General features: G+C 38.8%; 1 protein-coding gene across 2 annotated transcripts in view; it reads right to left on the bottom strand.

Moving 5' to 3' along the window:
* Positions 1-15,144, bottom strand: part of zgc:64051 (leukocyte surface antigen CD53) — a 56,931-nt gene extending 41,787 nt beyond the window's left edge. The window contains exons 1-2 of one of the 2 annotated variants that reach the window (XM_039749267.1): positions 15,001-15,144; positions 14,045-14,196 (exon numbers count right to left, since the gene is read on the bottom strand). The gene's annotated coding sequence lies outside the window, so the exon portion shown is untranslated. The remainder of the gene's footprint in view (positions 1-14,044; positions 14,197-15,000) is intronic. The other variant, XM_039749266.1, reaches the window with a different exon arrangement.
* Positions 15,145-24,560: the final 9,416 nt, after the last annotated feature.

Raw genomic sequence — 24,560 nt, 5'->3', positions numbered from 1 at the left:
GGATTTTAATTTTTATAAATGTACAAAGAATTTGGAAAGGTTTAGGGATATATAGTGTGTAAATAGTGTGCTCTGTGAATGTGAAGAAGACGAGTTAAACTTGATGTTATAATATCTCCACACATATACTTAATTAGAGCGTGGTAGGACAGATTGGTTTGGAAATGTTTTCTTCATTTGTTATATTGAATAAGATTATTTTTTCTGTATATATGTTTTTTTTTTGTCTGTTGGGTGGTGTTATATACTGTTTTTTAACAATTATATCAATAAAGGTTGTTTTTAAAAAAAAAAATATCTATCTATCGTGCCTTTCACTCTATCTATCTATCTATCTATCTATCTATCTATCTATCTATCTATCTATCTATCTATCTATCTATCTATCTATAGTGCCTTTCACTTTATCTATCTATCTATCTATCTATCTATCTATCTATCTATCTATCTATCTATCTATCTATCTATCTATCTATCTATCTATCTATCTACTTAATAGCAGACTGGTACAAATATAAATACAGATTTGTTAAAACACACAAAGGACAAGATGGAATTGATTAAACCTAAATGGAAGCCAACAATATCTGTCCATTAACTATGGACAGTTATCAGTGGTGGTGATTAAATCATCAAAAATAAAGTCACAGTCATGGAGGCCACTTACCCACTCCTGGGTTTTCTGTGGAATCCATCTATCTATCGAAAAAATGTCTTAATTTAATTCAGGGTGTGGCAGTCTTGAGTCTATCCAAATTATCAATGGAGGAAGAAGAAGTTCACTTCAGATGAGGAACCAGTCTATTTCTGTACAAAACCATGCACACACCTTGTCAAAATTAAACCTGCAAATTAACCGAAAACACACATCTTTGGGGTGTTGGAGGAAAATAGAACTTCCTTGAAAAAGAAAGAAAAGAACATGGACACAAAGAGAATATGTGACTGCAACCCAGGACTCTGAAGTTCTAATGTCTGAACATGATGCTGCCCTTAATCATTATGGTTTTGCCTATGATATTTGATTTGAATTCCCTTAGCCACATATTTAAAAGAAAATGTCAATCTCAGTTGTTTTTTCCTGGTTTGTACTAAGGTTAAATGAAATTGAAGTGTAAGAGCAGTTTTGTACTGTCTTCTGAGAGATGAACAGAAAACATTAGATCATTGTGGACAAGAATAGGCCACTCAGACCAACAAAGCTTGCCAGTCCAATCCACTTCTTCTAAATTCTTCTAAAAAAACATCAAGTCGAGTTTTGAAAGTCCCTAAAGTCCACCTGTATACCACACTACTTGGTTGCGTATTCCAAGTGTCTGTGGTTCCCTGTGTTAAAAAAAAACCAAAAAACTTCCTAATATTTGAATATTTGAGTGAAATTTACCCTTAAGTTTCCAACTGTGTCCCCGTGTTCTTGATGAGCTCATTTTAAAATACAAGTCTCGATCCACTGGACTAATTCCCTTCATAATTTTAAACACTTCAGTCAGGTCTCCTCTTAATCTCCTTTTGCTTAAACAGAAAAGGCTTAACTCTTTTAATCTTTCCTCATAACTCATCTTCTGTTATTCTAGAATCAGCCTGGCCGCTCTTCTCTGGACCTTTTCTAGTGCTGCTATGTCCTTTTTGTAGCCTAGGGATCAAAACCGCACCCAGTACTCCAGATGAGGCCTCACCAGTGTGTTATAAAGGTTGAGCAGAACCTCCTGTGACTTGTACGCCACACGTCAAGGCGCTATATAACCTGACATCCTGTTAGCCTTCTTAATAGCTTCTGGACACTGTCTGGCAGTTGATGGTGATGACTCCACTACGACTGCTAAATCTTCTTTTCAGACCTCCCATTTAAAGAAAAGACAAAGTTACCTATCAATAAAACAAAAATTGTTCAAGAAAGAAAACTATAGATTAAGGCTTTTTTTGCTTATTCATCCATCCAAGTTCACAAACCCACCCTGCTGCAGTGTTTTGGAAGTCTGGACATCATGAACATAACTGTGACATCATGTTAACTCCAATGGCCTTCACAGTCTCCATATCTCAATCCAAAAGAACAACTTTGGAATAACATGGTGGAGGAGGTTTGCAACATGCATGTGTGGACTAAAGATCTGCAGGAATTGTGTGATACCATTAAGTCAGGATGGACAAGATACCCAAGAAATGTTTGCAGTATCTTAATGAATCCGTTACTTTATGATCTCATGCTGTTGAGTGGGGAAATGCGGTCCTACCTGCATCAACACATATGTAAAGTGGACATTCACCCATACATTCAAATGAAAAGACAGCTAGAAAAACCCAAACTGATACAATGAGAGTGTGCAAATCATACAGTACATACAGCAACCCAGGCTCCTGTAGCTTAGGGGCAGCAGTGCTAACCTCTGCACCACAGTGCTACCCATGAACTATTTTTGTTCTCAAAGGTCATATTGCAGTAATTTAAGTAAATGTTAGTGTAAGGTAGTTTATGCTAAAGATGAGCTAGGATTGAATAGCAAGAGTGACAAACTAAGATAAGAGTCAAACAGGATGAGAAAAAGCCACAACAGCAATAGAACTGCATCTATATATTTGATGCATTGTACACAAGGGCAGGACTCATGAGTGTACTTGTTCTGAATGCTTCACAAACAGTTTACGTGAAGGCCCAAAATAGAACGTGAAGACAGTGAGATTAGGCAAGGGGCCAGAAGACCTGGTCATTGCCATTGAATCTAAGACCATGTTCTACTTTTTTGGTGCGAGAACAGTAAAGACTGGGAAGTTGACATTCCTTTCCTGGAAAGTCCCTAAATGGCAGAGGTGGGGTTATTTTGCCATTTTAAAGCAGGTGACCAGGATGTCTACAGGGTGAACAGACACCAATAGTCTAATGTCTTTGTATGTGAAATGGGTTGTCTTTGATCCAAGAAGTGGTTGTAGAAAATGCTCCATTTGGGAGTTAAAAGCTAATGTGAGCCCCTAATTCAAAAATGCCAGAGTTGTGGAGAAAGTTTTTAAAAAAGACAGATTGGTAGAGGAAAGAATGAACAAAATCAAGCGAAAGTGAGAGAGCAAGAGACGGAGTGAGATGTAATGCTATTCCTGGGTACATCTGAGGTGGGCATACAGCATGATGGCAAGACCTAGATGAGGCAGCAGTGATGTTTTAGCTTGTTGTTTTATATTTCACACTTTTTAACATTGTTCCATAGTACTAGGATGTTGTACCGTGTTAGCCATTATGAATGTAGTGAGAAGTCAAGCAAAATGATACCTTTTAAAAAAGCTCATGAGGCAACTCAGGCCCCTTCTTCAAGCAAGATGTAAATCATAAAATGATATTTTTCCAGATACCAAGAGATGTCAGAAGTCTTCTCTCCTTTTAGAGTATAAATGCCAGAGATACTGTATATCTGAACAATTGCTTTTCAAATGCTACTTATCCACTTGCACCAGAGACCAGGCTTATGTCCAAATGAGATAAAACTGCTCTTTGTTCCCACTTGTGTGTGCTTTTACTAAATGTTCTTTGAACCCACCAGGAAATTTTGCAGCGTGGCTAGTTTCTGCTCTTTATTAACATAAGGAATACCTCAGCTAGGCCATGGTGACTTTACAGTAATTGACTAGCTTTAGCCCATGTCACAATGCAGATGACATTATTTTAGTAGAAGCACTGCTGTGCAGGGAATTGTTTTTAAACCCTCACTATGGCTGTCTGGTTAAGGCTTCATTAGATGTGTCTTAATCACACATCATTAAGATGTCTTTTTTAATTTTTTTTAAATCTAGTATTAATCTTAACCTGTTCTTTCCTTTTCCAGAAGTACCCTGACATAGCCCTTCTGTAATTTCTGAACTGTATTAGATGTGTGATGAAAATCTGAGAAGGCATTGTTCTGTAAACTCTAATTGTGTCATTGGCCATGTGGTGCTGCGTCCATCTGATAATTCACTGGATCATATACGCAGAGAGGTGTCAATGCAGGTGCAGTGGGGATATCAAGTCCAGTTCTGTGGTCCACCTGTGGCTGCAGGTTTTCGTCTCACCTCATCATTGTTACCTCGAATTGATCTCATTGTTTAATTAGCTGACCCTTTTTCTGTCTCTTAGTTTGAATTCAGGCAAGTGAACTACTGCAAGATTACATTTTTTAGAATTTAGGATTGTATTTTTCATAGTATTAAAAGTTTATCTCTGCCTTGTCATTTTCTTTTCAATTCCATCCTTATATTTTCTGCCACTTATCCAGGTCTGGGAAGCCTGGGCAGCAGTGAGGAATTCCAGACTTTACTTTTCACTGTTACTGCATCCAACCCCTTTGGGGGGTGACAAGCGTGTCCTGGGTCTGCCCTGAGGTCTCATCCCGGTGTCCTAATCAGATGACTGAATCGACTCAACTGGATTCTTTTACCATGGAAAAGCAGAAGCTCTACTTTGAGCTCCATTTGAATGTCTTCACTCCTCACCCTACCTCTAAGGCTGAGCACAGACAATCCTGAGAAGAAAGCTAATTTCTACCATTTGTATCCATGATCTAGTTCTTCTGGTCACTGCCTGAAGCTCGTGAGCATAGCAGAGAACAGGAACATAGATCAACTGGTAAATTCAGATCTTTGCCTTTCGTCTCAGCTCTCTCTTCACCATGACTGACCAGTATAACATCTTAATAAGTGCAGACACTGGTCTGATCTTCCTCTTCTTTCTTCCCTCACTCATCAACAAGACCCTGAGATACTTAAACTCTTTGGCTTGAGGAAGCACCTCTGCCTCAACCTGAAGAGGGCACTCCAACCTTTTCCAGCTGAACATCATGACTTCAGAATTGGAGGTGTTGACCCTCATCCCGACTGCTTCACACTCTACTTTAAGCTGTCCCAGTGCACATCTGAGGTCACAGCCCAATGATGCTGATCATCTGGAAAAACCAAAGATGTGATTCTGATTTCACCAAACTGGATACAATCTTTCTTGCCTGCGCCTTGAAATTCTGTCCATAAACATTATGAACAGACTCACTGACAGAGGGCAGCCCTGGTGGATTCCTACACGCACCGTGAATGAGTCTGACTTACTGCCAGCAATAAAAAAACAAACTCATGCTCTAGTTAATCAGGAACCAAATAGCTCACAACAGCAGGCCCGGTGCTTTTTTTGGCCTATGCTGTTTATAGCTGGGAGGGAGTGCTGCTGACCTCACCTGGGGATATAGTCAAGTGATGCAAGGACCATTTCAAGGAACTTCTAAATCTCACTGACATGCATTCCTTTGTGGAAGCAGAGACTACAGAATGATCTATCACCAGAGCTCAGTTAAGTAAAAAAAAAAACTCCTTGGTTGCACATCCCTAGGAGTGGATGATATTCATCCTCAGTTCTTGATGGCTCTGCATGTCTTCACTGACACATCTTTTCAACATTGTCTGGAGGTCAAAGACCTTGAATCTGGAATGGCAAACTGGGGTGGTAGTCGCCATCATTAAGAAAGGAAACTGGAAGGTGGGATCCAACTTTAGGGGGATCACATTCCTCAAGCCTCCCTGGGAAGGTCTATGCCAGGGGTCTGGAAAAAGAGGTCCAGCTGTTGGTCGAAACTCAGATTGAGAAGGAACAATGTAAATGTCGTCTTGTTCATGGAACACTGGACCAGCTTTTTATCCTCACAAGAATTCTGGAGGGTTCGTGAAATATGCTCAAACACTCTACATGTTTTTTTGTGGAATTGGAAAAGGTATCTGATCACGTCCTTTGGAGTGTCCTATGAGGGTGGGGGTCCACTGTTTTTGTGTTCTTTTCAATTAAAATTCGTTATTCTGTGGCGTTGCTATCTTTATAATATTAGAGAATATTTTATTTGTGGCACCTCTACATGATAACCAACTTTTTCCACCCTCTCAAACGAGTTTTCAATGTTTGGAAAATTTATGGAATTAAATAATTTACAGATTTGTATGTAAATAATGTCTTTGCCTCCTATGAACAATTACACTCTAAATTTAGTTTCCCACCAAATCAATTTCTCCACTATCTCCAAATTAGAAACTTTGCTAAACAAAATCTGCCAAATTTTCCTTACCTCCCACCTATTTCTATTCCAGAAGAGATATTGATGAGTCTTGGAGACTCAGAGATAATTTCTATAATATATCAAACCATTTTAAAGCTCCTTCCTTTAAAGATACTAAAGTACAGTGGGAAAAGGTTCTCTTACTCAACATTTCGGAAATAGAGTGGAAGGCAGCCACACACAGAATTCACTCGAGCTCCATAAGTGCAAAGCATTCAATTATTCAACTTAAAATTTATTATCAAGCATATCTATCTCATTTAAAATAGTTCCTGGAAATGTTTCCAGGGCAAGATCCAACTTGCGAACGCTGCAATCGAGCTCCAGCCTCACTGGGCCTCATTTTGGGCCTGCACCATATTAACATCCTTCTGGGAAAAACGTTTTAAATGCCTTTCAGACAGCCTTGGGGTCACAATCCCTCCTAATCCACCTACAGCTGTGTCTGGTGGACTCCCAGATGGGCTTAAAGTGGAGAAGGACAAATAAACTGTAATTGCTTTTACTACACTACTGGCACGTAGACTTATCTTGCTCAACTGGAAGAATCTTAACCAACCTCTTTTAAGTCAGTGGGTAACTGATGTTATATACGATTTGAAATTGAAAAAAATAAAATTCTCTCTTAGAGGATCTGTTCAAAACGTTTTAAAAAAAAATGGCAGGGTCTAATCAATAATATTTTAGATTAAATTAGATTATTAGATATTAAATTAGATATTTTAGATTAGATTACTTATATTGTGAAAGACTCCTTTCTCTCATTACTACTCTGAGAAGTTTTACTTAGGCTGTTGGCCTTTCTCTCTTTCTCATGAATTGAATTTAGTTTTGTTAAGTTTGTCTTGATTGTATGGAATGTTACATGCATTAAATAAATTCAATAAAAGTTAAAAAAAGAAAAAGAATACTGACAATTAATAATCATCAAATCAGACAAAGGGTGTAAACAACACTAACTGCTAATGGGCAGCATCTACTTCAGTGTGATCCTCTTGCGTTATTAATAACAAATAACAGCTGAAATAAGCAGAGTATTTCCAAAGAACAAAGTATTCAGAAAAGAATGAATACATACCCATCTGACACCAAACCCACACACCACACTCACACACATGCTTGCCTCATTTTGTAATCATTAAGCGTAACAAGTATATAAGCACTGGTTAACACAATAAAACAAAGAAACTGGAATATGGCAGCTTGTTTAATTAATAGAGAAGTCTAATTAAAACAAGAAATTGATTTGGGCGAACACCGACAACCACAAAGTGGAGGGCCAGCGCTGAACTTAAAACCCCTTCCACTGAAAGACAGATGTGAGGCACTCTTAGGACCAAGAGATTAAGACCTTGAGAAAGACTCCATGCTTCCATTCATCTGCTGGCATACTTAATCTAATTAAGGGTTACAGATGGCTGGTTCCCATTATTGCAGAAGCAACATATGATTCAAGGCAGGAATCAACCCTGGAAAGAGTGCTCATGCCTCTCCGAATGTACTGAGGAAAAACCCACTCTCACTTACTTTATCCAATTTAAATGTAGCCAACATGAGATATGGGAGACAAAAATGGAGTACCTGGAAACCAATCTGTACAGAGAGGAGAATGTGCAGACTCGCACAAGCAGTAACCGGATCAATGTTCAAACCCAGTGTCCTTGAGCAGAATGAACTGATGCACCCCAAAACTATTTTTTTCTTTTGTTTTTTTAAATAACGGGCATTGGTCACACAATGAGGAAGAGGAAGGAGTGGAAGGCAGAGCAAGGCCAAATACTAAGGATACACACAAGGACGTAAGGAATAATGAAGGAATCACATCACTCTCCAGCATACCGTACAGTCAGTATAGTCATTTAGGAGGCAGCCTGACAAACATTGTAATGCAGCAGACTTCACTTTTTTTCTAGATGTTGACCACCAGTAATTTACATCAGTTTCAGAGTATCCTATAAGAAATGCATATATCTTATTAGTTAGTTTGGTAATCTAGAAATACAAGCCTATATGAAAATGGATGCTATGAATATTCTCTCATTTCCAAAATACTTCAGCATTTTGTAAGAACCTGTAAATCCATAATTCATTGCTGTTTTTCCCTAGATTGCATTGTTTTATTTATTTATTTGTGTGTGTGTGTGTGTTAATAAGAATTACTTTTGAACGCTTTGAAATCATGTCAGTTGTTTTTTTTCTTTACTTTTGTCTGGCACCTTCTGACTCGCTGCTACAAGAAAACTTCTCACATATGATATACCCTTTGAATTGTCTTGGGGTCTAGTTATGCAAGAAGTCAAGCACTTTTAGATTCCTCCTATTTTTAGACCTTTAGACCTGAAAGAAAAACTACTCTTTTAGGCCATTTTTGGCCCATATTTTGTGCAGGAAATGGCACGCTTATGATAAAAAGTAAACCAATAGATGTCTTCAGGAAAAATGATGAGAACCTCAAGTTGTGTTTGCCACATCCACTGACCCCAGGACTTCACTTCTAACGGGACATGAGGTGTCAACGTTGTTTGTTTTTCATAAAACTTCAATAATATAGGGAAGCGGAGTGTTATTTGATACTATTTTAAGGGTGCTGATCACAAATAAAATAAATATATGTAAAACGCTATTAACAGACGTATGGACATGAACCCAGTGTATGCAAGCTTAAAAAGAACAACATCCAAATAATCAAAAATCCCACCTTACTAATACACCCCTCTGACACCCACCTACCCCCTCCTCATTTGCTATATAATGCCTTTGATTCCTGTATGTCTAATCATCTTCCTCTGATGATGACACCTGATAGGTGTTGAATGTTCAAAAATTAAAGACTATTTTAAGATATGTGTTTCATTTTTTCTCCCTTTGTGAATTTCTAGCTATAAATATGCAAACCATATCACAGACCGTCAGTCCTATATATAAACAGAAGGTAAGAACTGACAAATTTCAAACATAAGCTTGTGGAGTATCATTTTAGACTATTTCAAGGTCAGAGATGTTATTTTTGCTTTTGTACCTGGCATCTAGACCAAAATGGACCTCATTCAGAGGGTGAAAAATGACAAAGTTTGAGTCTATTACAATCGAAAAAAAATTAGACTTGATTTAAACATTTAAACTGAGACACACATTTTAATATTTCAAATATCTGACACAACTATTCTTGCTCATTTTAGTCTCATTGGTTCTAATGCTTTAAACTTCTCTGAATATACAGTATTGCAGAGACCTTCCTTGTAGTGGACATCCTCTCATATGTACTGCATCAGAGAGGACCATAGTGTGAATGGAGTTGACTTTGAGTACATGCAGCAGAAGAGTGAACTGCATATCTGACCTATTAAACAGTTTGATCTAGTATCAAGGCTACATTGTTTTCCTGGAGCCACCAGCAGTGAGAACATCAGCATAATTAGCCTTAAGATGGGGTACTAAGTCACCTTTTTCTTGTGGCACAGAAAATGAGAACAGAAAGTAGAAATCATAATGTTCATAATAAGGAAAGTGACCAGCACTAGACATTAGAACATTAGAACACTCTGGATGAGAAGAGGCCATTTATCCCAACAAAGCTTGCCAGTCCTATCCACTTATTTCTTCCAAAAAAAAAATCAAATCAAGTTTTGAAAGTTCCTAAGGTCTTACTGTCTACCAGACTACCTGGTCGCTTATTCCAAGTGTCTGTGGTTCTCTGTGTGAAGAAAAACTTCCTAATGTTTGAATGGAATTTACCCTTAACAAGTTTCCAACTGTGTCTCGATCTGCTGGACTAATTCCCTTCATAATTTTAAATACTTCAATCATGTCACCTCTTAATCGTCTTTAGCTTAAACTGTATAGGATCAGCTCAGCTTAATCTTTCCTCATAATTCAACTCCTGTAGCCCTGTAATCAGCCTAGTCGCTCTTCTCTGGGCCTTTCCTTGTGCTGCTATGTCCCTTTTGTAGCCTGGAGACCAAAACTGCACCCAGAACTCCAGATGAGGCCTCACCAGTGTGTTATAAAGGTTGAGCAGAACCTCCTGTGACTTGTACTCCACACATCAAGGCGCCATATAACCTGACATTCTGTTAGCCTTCTTAATGGCTGTCAGGAAGTCGATAGCTTAGAGTCCACTATGACTCCTAAATCCTTTTCATAAGAAGAATGTTTTACTACATATATACAACCTCTTGTTTACCGGTACCTGAAGAAGTAAACCATTACATTTCTATTGACTTCTATTTGACTTTTTTGTTTTAAATTTCATTTTCTTTTTTAAAACCAGAATACTACAATGGCGTGCTACTCAGTGATACAAGTAGCAATAAGTTAACAGATACAGCCATTTACTTCAAAATAAAATCAAAGTAGAAAAAAAGTAAAAAAGCAAAACAATACAGAATTCAACCCTTACTTAAGAGAAAGAGAAAAAGAAGATAAGTGCAAAAAAAATGGCTTTTTTAAATATGATTAAAACAATAACATGAGAGAGTCAATCATAGGCTCAGCATGCTTATTCAATAATAACACTATTGAATTCTTGCCATTTTTCAAAAAATGTATCATCTGGAAGAGGAAATAATGATATTGCAGAACCTCATTGGCTGGTAAAGCAGCCTCCACCTGACGCATCAAGACCCCACCAACTGCATTTGGGGGTTCTGAGAAAGGCATAAGATACCATCATTTGAGAAGGTAGCTGCTATCAACCGGGAACATGTGACGATGTGATTGCTTTTACAATGAATAGTACAGGCCACATGAAACACTGAGGGTGCAACCAGTTACTTTACCAACAAGCCAGCCATCACATACAGAGCCGTTACATCTGTCTAAGCTACCTTGCTTCAAAATAAATGAATCATTGGCAGACCCAGACCTTCAAGACACGCTGCTTGCTAACTTGGATGACTCGTGCATTACTGAAACGTAGCCACTTACGATTAACAAAAGTAGCGTACTCTGTCAATGCCATTTTGCCTCAAATTAAATGAACAATGGTTTGCCCAGGGCCACCAAACCATGACGTTTGTCATTCTCATTTTGACATCACAGATGACTTGTTCATTAAAGGAATGTAACAGCTTACGGTTAACAAAAGTAGCCTTATTCTCGCTAAGTGCCCTTGCAATATGAGTGCAGTAAAGTGCTCCGATTAAATTAGGAGAACTGGGCACTGTTGCAATTTTTTTTTTTTTGTATGTACACAAACACCATATGAAAACTGGATGTTGTGCCTCACCGGTTGCTTATTGTCTTCCAGCACAGCAGGTAAGATGGAGTGGTGCGTAGCTTGGCTGAGATACGCCTGACCTGTCAGCCAGGTCCCTGAGAAGTGACAACAGGTAGTCAATATAAACTGACAAAAAAGCAAAAAACTTATTCAGTTCAAATACGCGGCATTGGCCCTCTTAAAAGGAACTAAAGCATAGTATGAGCATCAAACTTATCATTTTTGAGGTGTAATATTTTTCACACATAACAATAATGGCTTAGCGATATGAATTATTATGCATGAGTCATCTTTTAGCTGGTTTGGCTGCACTTCCTGCTTGATCAAGTGTGCTGTCATTACCCAGCTTCTACGAAATATTGCATTCGCTTGGGTCAGACTTGCCATAAATATTGGCATGTTCCCCCGTAAAGTTTTCATGACATTTGAATGGGAAGTTGCATTGGCACATTTCGAGTCTATTTTTTTGTGCGTAGGCAAGCTTTATAAATGAGGCCCTTGGTTCATAAGAACATAAGGACACTTTTGACAAGAATAGGCCATTAAACCCAATGTAACCCATCAATCCCTATTCACAGAACTCTTGCTAAACATCATCCAGTCCAGATTTAATAGTCCCCAAGGTACTACTGTCGACCACACTAGTTGGTAATGTATTCCACATACATTATCAAAGAGTCTTTAAGTGAGGAAAAACCTAAAGTTTACCTAAACCAGCTTCTATCTATGTGCTCATCGTCTTGTAAAAGAAACTATTTTAAATTAACAGCTGAAATTCACTGTACTAATTCCCGTCATAGTTTTGAACTCTTCCATCATCGCTTCTCTTATCCTGAAAAGAGTCCGCTCAATCACAGTCACAGAGAAACATTATGAATGCATTGGTTTTGGAAGTTTAATGAAAATCTGTTACAGTAGTTTATAAAATATGGATGAAGGAGTAATACTGTCATCACAAGTAGTTAATATGCCAGATAGGCAGGCAAATAAAATAAAACTCGATCATGTCCAGTACAACACCTTCTCTACATATAGCTGATATTGTAGCAGTAAAAATTTTTCAGAATAATATTAAATTAAATGGAATAAATGATTTAGATTAAAAAACAAAACAAAACAAAAAAAAAACATTCATAGTCTTTCTTAGTTCTGCTGCAGTTTTGGCATAAATGGCACAAAACATTTTTTTGGTCAAAATCAACAGATTTCTATCGTTTCACAATACTAAAAGCATTCCAAAGCTTCCTTCAGACTGAGTGACTCGTTTTTGACCCGGAGTGCACAAGTTATCATGTCTACAGCCTCCCATCCTCTGACAGTTACTAAATTATGTTCAATTGTAAATCTGTTTAAAATTTGCATTCAGAATTTTGACTACCAAAAGTAAAAAGGTAATACTAAAAAGGCATTACAAGACACAAAGTAATATATTGCAGAAACTGATTATTATAAAGAAGAACTTTATTATTTGTTAAGTTAGAAATTAAGTGAATTCAAAACCAGGTTGATGTCTAGAACATTGTCAGGCTGTGCTTTTCTGTATTCATATGCTTCCCCTTGGCTATATTATGCGTAGCTTTGGACTGGGTTATCATTTTTATGCAGACGATACTCAACTTTATTTCAATGTTAAAAGTGGAACTTCATCAGAGCTTTCTCAGCTCACAACTAGCTACAGTGAAATTAATATCTGGATGGAGCAGAACTCTTTAAAATTAATTGCAACAAAACTGACCTCCTGCAAATTGGGATTAAAATGCAACTTAATAAAATGAGCTCGTTCCCAAACCATCTTGGCGGTGATCTCCTCATACCTGCCTCTATTACAAAGAATCTTAGTGTCATTTTTGATTCCTCCCTTTCTTATTTCTCCCACATAAACCACATTAAGAAACTTTCTTACTTTCACCTCTGTAATATATCCTGTGTTTGTCGTTCCTCTCCTTTTCTAATGCTGAGAAACTTGTCCATGCTTTTATCACATTCCACATCGATTATTGTAATTTCCTACTGGCAGGTGCCACTTCTAATCTTATATCACAGCTCCAGCTTATTCAAAACTTGGCTGCAAGAGTCCTTACTCGAACCAGCAGCAGCGAAAAAATAACACCCATCCTGCTCCGTCGTCACTGGCTCCCTGTGTCTTACAGAATCGAATATAAAATCCTACTAATAACCTACAAAGCCTTAAATGACCTCGTGCCATACTACATCAGTGACCTTCTCCATCACTATGTGCCTGCCCGCCCACTAAGGTCCTCTGATTCTGGCAATCTTGTTGTGCTCCACACTAATCTACACTCCATGGGTGACAAGGCCTTCAGCTGTATAGCGCCCAGACTCTGGAATGACCTACTGAAATTAATCAGGTCAGCTAACTCCATGACTTCTTTTAAAAAACAACTCAAAACTCATCTGTTCAGGAAGGCTTTTAGCTCTACCTGACTTTATTACCCTTCTCTCAGTTTACCTCTCTGTCAAGATGCTCATGTAACCTGTGTGTGTGTGTGTGTGCTAGACCATCAATTATGTTGTCTGTTAGGCTTTTTCTCTGAATTCACTCTTAATCTTCTATTTATTTATCAGGTTTGTACAATGCTATATACTGTATACCCTGCCATTCTTTCTTAAATTTTGTGAAGTGCCTTGAGCTTGGGAAAGGCGCTATATAAATAAAATGTATTATTATTATTATTAAAGAGGTGCAGGAGACACAAGACTAGCTGAGTGGCAGGGAGTTGCAAAGAAAAAATAAAAAAATCAGACCCACATTGAAATTCTGCTGGAATACATTTCAGTAATAGAAGAAAGGAGAGCTTTCCATCCAGAGGTGTCGGCCAGTGTTTCTTTCAGCTATGAACTTATCAGGCTGCTCTCTGCTACATTTCTTGATGAGTCTTCTGCTTTGTATTTAAAATGAAACTTCAAATCAAATAGAAACCACACAAGTGAGAATGACGAAAATAACTGCAAACTGAACATCAAAAACTGCACATCATTCAGAGGAGATATGCAAGAAAAAAAATATAAAAGAATGACAGTCTGTGGGTTAAAACTATAAACAAAAGAAAAAACCTTAGTGTTTCCAGGATATGTTGTAATCTCTATCAAAACTTTTTTTAGCATTTTTCTCTTCATTTTGTTATCTGTTCATCTCTCCACGTATGGTAACATTGGACACGAGGTGGCATCTGGCACTGAACAGGACACCAATCAATCACAGGACCTCCTCTCAAACACACCCAGGCCAACTCGCCCTGGGCCAGTCAGCAGTTAGCCATCAAGCCGACGTCCAGCAGCTTTGAGTGGTGAGAATGAACTGAAGTAGCCAAAGATAAAGACATGCAGGCTGAGCAAACTTCACCCAGAGCTTACAGTCAAACCCAGGACTGTGCTGGCATGAGGCATCAGCACTAACCATCATGCCAGCACGAGACAGTTTGGATTCCTTTTTTGTCAGCTTTATATCATATTTGATTATGAATATGACATTTATACTTTTGTGTTTAATAATAAAAAGAAGCTCTCTGCTATTATTTTAAATAATTATTGGAAATGTGCCTTGGCGGAAAGAAAATAAAAACACAAAAGTATAAAGATGGCTAATACAAAAAAGAAGCAGAACCCTGTAACATGAAGTGAAACAAATGTCTATAGTACTTTGTAAGGCTGGAACGTTCAGCTACGATTTAAAGACAGATAAGAGATACAAGAAGATGGCCTTACCTTCACAAATTTGAGACCGTTTCTTATTCTTTAGGATAAGCTCGCTGAAGACAAGTGCAGAGCTGATTTCAATCTGAGCGGACTTCTCAAAGCAACTTAACTTAATACACCCACTACTGCAGCCTTCTGAGGTTTGTGAATTATCTGTTTTATACTGGGTGGAGTCAAAGAGGCCAGGCCTGCAGAAACTTTGAACAGATATCCGGTGCCTCGCTTCTGTGTGAAAGCAGAACTCTTACATAGCTGGTTCAACAAATAAAAATGGAAAACTGTAATGAAGAGAAAGAGAGAGAGAGAGAGAGAGAGAGAAAAAGCTATGGGTGCAAATAGAAACCAAGCACGGCTACTGCTGTTGCTCACTTGTGGAACCTGACTTGCCTTTTCTCTTCAGTTATTTTCTGTTTACATGAAAAGTGAGAAATATTTGAAACCATGGTGTTGGGCAGAGGGATGAAGATGCCAGCTTACTGCATCCCAATGATGGAAAGCACACCTGATTGTACTGTCTTATCACTGTTGAGATTTTGAATTTTATTTTTTACAATGTAATTTGGTAAGAGGTAAATACGGTTCACTGTGTCAATTTTGTCACTTTTACAGAGTACTTGAAATTCTTACTGGCATGTCGTAATCAACATGCAATATCTCACCATTTTTAAGTGTCATGGTTAGTGAGTATTACTGCCTTACCTTGTGTGGCACGCGGCTGAGGGTGGTACCCAGCCAGGATGCCCAAGAGGACTGGAGGAGGGCTTGAGCCTCCTCCAGACCACGAGGAGGAGACCGCTCTGGTTGCGTTGGGGTCACCGCCAGGGGGCGCCCCGGTGCCTGGAGAGCCCTGGACCTCAGCACTTCCGCCACACCCAGAAGTGCTGGGGGGAAGAAGACCGGGGACACCCGGAGTGCTTCCGTGTGAGCAGCCAGCACTTCTGCCACACAGGGGAGTGTCGGGAAACACCTGGAGCCCATCCGGGCCTGTATATATGGGATCAAATCATTTGATGACTGGAGTCGGGCAGAAGTGGACAAGAGTCTTGGAGAAGAGGAGTGGAAATGGCAAAGAGAGGCACTGGAGAAAGAGGCCTGGACTTTGGGGTGATTGGTGCTGAGGCACTGGGTTGTGGACTTTTAAATATACTGTGAATAAACATGTGTTGGGTGTTAAAACGATGTCCGTCTGTCTGTGTCCGGGGCTCTTTCCACACTTGAAACACCAGCCTTTCTTACCTTGAAAAGGCAATCTTCCTTATCTGAAATAGCAACTGTAGCTGCGTCTTTTCTTGGCTCCCAAAGTCAACCAGCTACTGAGTTAGCAAGGGATGATCCAGCATGAGTCAAACGTGTAATAAAGAAATCTCTCAGTCAAAAAAGTTCATTTTAAAAAGTAAATCACACATAAAAAATATTATTACACATGCAGAATTAAAGGCAAAAAGTAAAAATGGTTTCTTCTCTGTTTCATTACAATTGTAGCTTTTTCATATTAAACTTTGGTTACTTTCTATACTTAAAGGTTGTGTTATTTCTCATTCAGGACTGGTACCACCATTAAGGTAAATTAGGCATTTGATAAGGGCGCAGATCATAAGGGTGGGTTGGAACCCAGGTTAGCTACCGAACAGACAGTTGGCACACTAATAAGCTTGGCCTAGGGCGCAGAATAACCTAGCACTGCCACTGTTCTCAACTGCCAACTTACATAAGCTTCACTTGGCACATTCAGTATATTCTGTACATACAGTCTGAACCGGTTTTGCCCTCCATGCTTTACCAACTGCAAGGCAGATCATAAACTAGAGCTAGTCTGTAGTCAGAAGAGGACGAGATTGGGAGAGGGTTGTGGGCATGCACTGATGTACATACATCATGTCACTACACCCACCACACGACAAGCCACTTCAGGATGCCAAACTAGGACAATGGGTGACACCTCAGCACCACAATAGTTTTAATGAAATGGAACATTTAGAGGAATGGCACTCCAGCTGCTGTAAAAGACTTCAAACCTTCCTATTGCCAGTGTAGATCCCTAGCCTGAGTCACCATTCTGTCCCATAGTAAGAGGGACAAGAAGTAATTATAATATCCCGTTCATATTTTATCCTGTGGTAGTTATAATAGAACTTCCCACTGCTATGCACTAATATATAGGCAAACATTTTAACCCAACTAAGAAAATACTTCTGTCAACTTAGCATAACCTAAATAACTAACAAGTAGCTCTTACAACAACTTTAAACTATATGAACCTGCCATTCATTAAACTCCCTCTCCATCTGCATTATCATTGCATGGCATATATTTATCAAATTGCAGGTTTGGTAATGAATATTTGCTTTCACATCAATTCATAAAGTCAAAAATCAGGCCAATATAAACTTTTCTGTAACAAGACATTCAAGTTAGGCTAATTAATGAGTGCCTTTAAGTTTATTTTTTGTTTTGTATTTCACCTTATACAATTTCTTGTATTAGGAATTTCGTCGCTTTCACTTACACCTTGGGTTAGAGCACAGGGTCTGCCATTGGACAGCACCCCTGGAGCAAGTTCAAGTTAAAGGCCAAGCAGAGTAGGACCTCTTTTGACAGTAACAGATATTCAAACTGGCAACCTTCAGGACATCAGTACAGATCCTTAGCCTCAGAGCCACCACTCCACCCTCAAAGTGTACCAAGAATGAGAGAGTTGCACTACACTCTGTCACAATAATGAGACATACTCCGATAAAGGTTTGGGGCAGCCACCCCTATATTCTGGTATCCTGGCTGCAAAGTCATTTTTTATCAAAATAAACAGCACTGGTGTTCATACAAGTGAGTCCAAAACAAGACTGGGGATTTAGGGAAAAGGGACAGGCTTTTAAAGGGGAAGACAGGAAGTGAGGTCATAAGGATCAGGCCCATGTTCTCTAGCCATTGGTTCAAGCCCGGACTTAACATCACAGGGGCCTGGAGCCGGTAAGGTTCTCTTCCATTGGCTCGGTCCCGGAAGTGACGTCAAGAGAGCCAGATGGAATCTCCCGGGAATGGCACTAAGCAAACTCCTGTCAATCATGGAGAATTCACTGCATCCACTGAACAGGATCATCTCCAGGCAGAGGAGCAGCTTCAGTGACAGACTTTTGTCACCGTCCTGCTCCACTGACAGACTGAGGAGATCGTTCCTCCCTCACACTATGCGACTCTTCAATTCCACCCGGGGGAGTAAATGCTAACATTACTCAAAGTTATTGTCTGCTTTTTTATTTTTATCCTTTTTCATTTTTATTACTATTTAATTTAATATTGTTTTTTTTTTTGGATCAGTATACTGCTGCTGGATTATGTGAATTTCTCCTTGGGATTAATAAATTATCTATCTATCTATCTATCTATCTATCTATCTATCTATCTATCTATCTATCTATCTATCATATAGTGCCTTTCATATCTTCTATCTATCTATCTATCTATCTATCTATCTATCTATCTATCTATCTATCTATCTATCTATCTATCTATCTATCTATCTATCTATCTATCTATCTATCTATCCTATAGTGCCTTTCATATCTATCTATCTAGATAGCAGGCTCCTGTCAGTCATGGAGAATCCACTGCATCCACTGAACAGGATCATCTCCAGACAGAGGAGCAGCTTCAGCGACAGACTGCTGTCACCGTCCTGCTCCACTGACAGACTGAGGAGATCGTTTCTCCTCCACACTATACGACTCTTCAATTCCACCTGGGGGGTAAACATTAACATTATACAAAGTTATTGTCTGTTTTACCTGCATTTTAATCACTCTTTAATTTAATCTATCTATCTATCTATCTATCTATCTATCTATCTATCTATCTATCTATCTATCTATCTATCTATCTATCTATCTATCTATCTATCTATCTATCATATAGTGCCTTTCATATCTATCTATCTATCTATCTATCTATCTATCTATCTATCTATCTATCTATCTATCTATCTATCTATCTATCTATCTATCTATCTATCTACAGGAAAGAGAGAAAAAGAGTCAGTGCACTCTGCCAGCTCCCGGCCCTTTAGCTGCCTCCCATGCGCACGTGTGTGACAACTCTTAAAAATAAAGAGGCCAGGGTGGTTCTTCAGAGTGATGTCAGAGGAAAACCATTTTTGAAGGCTCCAGGAAGATCCATAACAGGCTTAACAGAGTAAATAACCATGAACAGATAATAACAGATTTGTGAAATAAAATTAGGTAGTGGTTTTAAAAGCACTCTCACTGCATATGATAATGAAGGCCCACAGAGTTGCAATGGAGTCTGTTACACACCTGAAGGTCTATAGAAAAGAGGGGGGTACTACTTGTAGTTATGTGTCTGAAGGACAAATGAAGGAGGTTCTTATTTATTTAAGGTTTTCTTAATCTGTTAGTGTCCTGCTAGGTTGTCTATGATACATTAAAGATTTCAGTTTTTTTTCTGCATAATTAGCATAAATAACTAATTTCAAATGCAAAGAACCCTTCCCTAGCAATGGCTCTATGAAGATCCACAAAGTAAACAGCCCTGTAAAGAACCATAAAATGGCATTAAAGAACCAATAATTTTAAGAGTGTGAGATTGGCTGGTTTTTGTTTTTTGCATAATAGTGAAAGCTCTGTATGATGAAAAAACAGAGTTCAAAAATGGATGTAAGGATAGATTAATAATACAGACTTTAAGAGTTCAAAAACAAAAACATTACTCATACATAAGCATATCATATGCAACTGGTTGTGACTGTTCAGTATGCCAAGGCAACAACACTCCTAGTATGGGGTGGGGTGGCTTTGTTTCAGCCAACAGACTCAAAGAAAATGGTCTTATTAAACAGAGCTGAGCAAGTTAAAGGAACTGCATCTAATTTCACACCACAAGTTATTCCTACAAAATATACAAACATTCATTCCATCCAAACAACAGCCAATAAGCTTTATTCTTCTCCTAAGTGCTTTGATATTTTTCCTAAAGGACCCTCCTTATTAGCTGTATCATCTTAGACTGGTATGACAGAGCTTCTTCTTGTATAACATCTGGAAGTGAACTGAACCTTTTATGGTCTGACCCCTCCTTCATTTGTCCTATAGACACATAACTACAAGTAGTACTCCACTATTTTCTAAAGACCTAACAGGTCCTTCAACACAAATGAAGAAATGATAAACAGAAAATAAAAGGGTTGCTGGGTACAATTGTATACACTGCTGTTTACTAGGTGATTTTGTGCAATGCCAAACGTCAAAAGTAACTCTACTTCAGGGGTCTCTAAACCTTTTATCCCCTGAGAGCTACTTTTACAAAATGAAACTGGCCGAGAGCTCCTCATGTTTTGCCTGAACATTTACAAAATGTTGGTGTCCACATTAAAACATTTTGCATTAAAACATCGCAAAAAATGTTTAGTTCACCTGCAAGTGCATTTTGTATGTCTGTATGCATTTTCTAGTGTATCTCACACTATTGAATTAAAACATGAATGCTGTCAAAAACAAAACAATGCAATTCCAAATACACAGATCTGACTTATTCATTTGTCATTTTGTCACATGTCACTGTTTCACTTTATTCACATGTCCAGTTGCATGTGTGATGTGTTTTTCAGTTAGTCAGATGACTGGCACTGCATGGAGTCAACAAGAGAGGCAGGTGTATGGTGGAGTGGAGCCACTTAGGTTCACTCTTCTGGAGTCACTTAAATGTTCATCTGTCAGTCTTGTTCTGAACTTTGATTTCATGACATTCATGTCAGACTTACAGAGGTATGGAGACCCAAACAAGCAGACATTTCCAGAGCTGCTAAGTGAAGATTACCTGGCTCTACTAAGCTCCAGAAATGCTGAGAATGCTGTTGAGACTGCACATTATTTTGAGGGTTTACTAATATATAATATAGAAAATCTAATATATGTTTGTCTGTCTGTCTGTCCGCTTTTCATAAGAGATCTACTTAACGCATTTAGATTGGGTTTTTTTCTATAATTTGCTTGAACATTCTGGTTGATTTTGCGACTTCTCTCATTGCACTAAGATTCATAATTCACCTGTAGTACCAATATATTTGTGCGAATCCAAGAAACACGGAGCGTGCCGAGGGGATGGGCCTTCCTCACTCGCTCGCCAGCTTCGGGGCGCGTTCCTTAACTCCACTTAGCTAGCGAACGAGAGAAAAATTGAATTCAACTTTGTTTGAGATTTAAAATAAAGTGTTACTTAGGTCTTGTTGAGTCTGAGTCCGGATATTCTCTCAAGTGTATGCCACATTGAAAAGATAGATTGCAATTCACATTGTGAATCGTGATATGAATTTTTGGAAAGATCGCCCACCCCTAATTTGACTAATGACATTTTCAAATTTATGTAGGATTCATTAACCGTTTGGCGAGATATTTGGAAAGTAGCTCATGAGCAACGTGTTGAAAACCCCTGCCCTACTTCATTGGGCCCTTAAACAAGGTCCTTAACCTGCAATTGCTTCATCCTGGGTATGACATTAATCTGCATCCAGCCCTGCATGTAGGCCCTCCATCCAGATGGGAAAAACTTTGGGGTTGGTGGCAGAATTGGTACTCCGGCTACCATAAAAAACCTCATACTGTTCCATTCCATCTGAACTAGTGTGGTGCTGAGGTTTGCATGGCTGCACTCAGGTCCTAATCTGGGATCCTGAATTGGTTTATTATGAGGTGGGTGCGGTAATGCACTGGATCAGCGTGTGCTCCTAACCTCTCTCTCTCTCTCTCTTTGGATGTCATCAGTTGTGTTTAAGGACCATAGGAGCAGACGTCAAATTCGATTTCACTTCTGGTTTTGAAGGTATTGCAAAAAACATTTTGATTGATTAGTATCATCAGATTCATCTCAATTACTGAGGGCCAGTGCTATTTCACTGCTTAAGGGTGTTATTTGAGGGTCTCAGACTTTGAAGGCTTGAAACATGAACAAGTTATTCAAGACTTTTCTGGTATGAAACTTTTCCTATCATACCTCTATGGTGGGAATATCAAATATATTTGGTCAGGGAGAAATTCTTGGGAGAGTAAATAGTCTTTGGAGTGGACCAGGCCAGGCTAAACTCTTCAGTCAGCCACACACACAAAGCAACACAGTTTAACAAGCACGCTTCCTCATTCACTCCTGGACCACCCGCATCCAGACACCCACTCATTCACAAACCACACACCTGTACACATTTATATCTGAGAAAGATAAGGAGCCATCCAGCATATGCTGTACTGAATCAGTTCTGGTATTATTATCATTTTCCTCATAAAATCCCCAGTGTAATGTAATTTTGGTTTATTAGCTACCAAGTGACATTGAAATTTCTGCAGAAGACGGTGATATTTGGATAGAAACAGAGCCACTGCAACTATAAACGTGATGCTTTATTTTTACTGTCAGCTGTAACACTAAAGTTAGGCACTATGAAAATCAGGTTCTTTATTAGTTAATTATTATTTCATTAGGTGGCGCAGTGGTAGCGCTGCTGCCTCGCAGTTAGGAGACCTTGGTTCGCTTCCCAGGTCCTCCCTGTGTGAAGTTTGCATGTTCTCCTTGTGTCTACGTGGGTTTCCTCCCACAGTCCAAAGACATGTTGGTTAGGTGGACTGGCAATTCTAAATTGGCCCTAGTGTTTGTTTGTGCCCTGTGGTGGGCTGGCACCCTGCCCAGGATTGGTTCCTGACTTGTGCCCTCGGATTGGCTCTCGTGACCCTGTGTTTGGATTCAGCGGGTTGAAAAATGGATGGATTGATAATATTTCATAATGCTATTAATAACATAGTACTCAATACCATCAAGACAGCAGAAATGGTAATCTGCTTTCACAAACCTCAGTTTCAACCTCCACCACTATAAATAATTGGTTCTGCAGTCCGTATGGTGGAATCCTTCAAAATTCTTTGGCACAGCTATCACAAACACTCTCAGCTGGGACATTAACAACACTTCCATCTCTAAGAATGCTCGTGTAATGAAATTCAATATTTCTCAGCCTGTCCCAGTACAGTTCTACAAAATCATAATTAAAAGTGTGATCACAATCGAAATTGATGTCTGGTTTGGTTCAGCAATGGTCTGCTTCAAAAAAATGACAGCATGTTGTGATGTTTACCGAGATAATAATTGGCATGTTCTTCCATCTGTTCCAGCCCCAGTATGTCATAAACCATATCAAAAGGACCACCACTGACTCGTCTCACCCAGGTCATCACTTGGGCCTGAAACTGCACTCTGGTAAATACTTTAGTTTAATTACAAATAAAATAAAACTAAGAGACACCTAAATGGCATCTTTTTCCATGTCATAGCCCTCACAAATCTCTAATTTCACCTATCTTCCTCTTTTATTTGTGTGCTCTTTCATATACTGTGTGAAGGTATGAGTGTGTTCATGTATCTGTGTACACACCATTAACACACACACACACACTTTCATCTACACTTCATCTGCACATCTTCTTTGTAATTCTACTATTCTGCAGATATCTATAATGTGTGCTGTTTAACTTACGTTATTTATATTACTTGTATGTGATATAAGTATTCCTGCAGTGGGTTGGCACCCTGCCCGGGATTGGATTTTTGCCTTGTGCCCTGTGTTGGCTGGGATTGGCTCCAGCAGACCCCTGTGACCCTGTGTTCGGATTCAGCGGGTTGGAAAATGGATGGATGGATGGATATAAGTATTCTTTTATCAGCAGCTCCAAAGCTACCAAGATAAATTCCAATATATTAAGTAAAAGTGATTCTGGTTCAGAGTGGTGGCTCTGAGGCTAAGGATCTGTGCTGGTATCCAGAAGGTTGCCGGTTCGAATCCCCATCACTGCCAAAAGAGATCCTACTCTACTGAGCAAGGCCCTTAATCTTCAATTGCTCCAGGGGTGCTGTAAAATGGCTGACTCTGTGCTCTGACCCCAAGGGGTATGTGAAAGTTAGGAAATTTCTAATACAAGAAATGGTATAAGGTGAAATAAAGAACAAAAAAAAAAAACCTCTGCTCAAACAAAATACATTACAATCATTGTTTGACTTCCCCTGACATTCATCTTACTTAAGAGATCCCATACGAATGTAAAAATCAAAAAAGAGATCTCCTTAATGTCTTATTGGTTTCTTGTGGACAACAATGAGATCAGGAATAAATAAAATGAAGAAGTTCTCTTTTCTCTCATGCTTCTCAGATTTTTCTCCTGTAGTCTTAAGAGATCTTGTCACATAATGTCACATAATGCGCCCAGATCTTCCAAATTGTGCCTTGACATTTTTTTTTTTTTGCTATTTGAAAATATATACATTGTGTGCTCTGTAATATATACTATAATATATGTATGGACACTTGTCTGTGGTAATAAAATGCTTTACTCATGATTACAAAACTGTAGTCATTGTTTCTGATTAACACTATTAGTTGCTGTAATTGAAATTGCTGTGTGCCACATAAGTTATACTCAGTCTGGAAGAAAAGGCAGGCATAGCGGTTAAAACTTTGGACTTCAAACACTGAGGCAGTTTGTTCAAATCCTACTACTGACACCATGTGATCACAAGAAAAT

Source organism: Polypterus senegalus, chromosome 3, assembly GCF_016835505.1.
Source record: "Polypterus senegalus isolate Bchr_013 chromosome 3, ASM1683550v1, whole genome shotgun sequence".
NCBI classification, from domain to species: Eukaryota; Metazoa; Chordata; class Cladistia; order Polypteriformes; family Polypteridae; genus Polypterus; species Polypterus senegalus.
The sequence above is the reverse complement of the archived record's forward strand: the minus strand, read 5'-3'. Positions and strand labels throughout refer to the sequence as shown.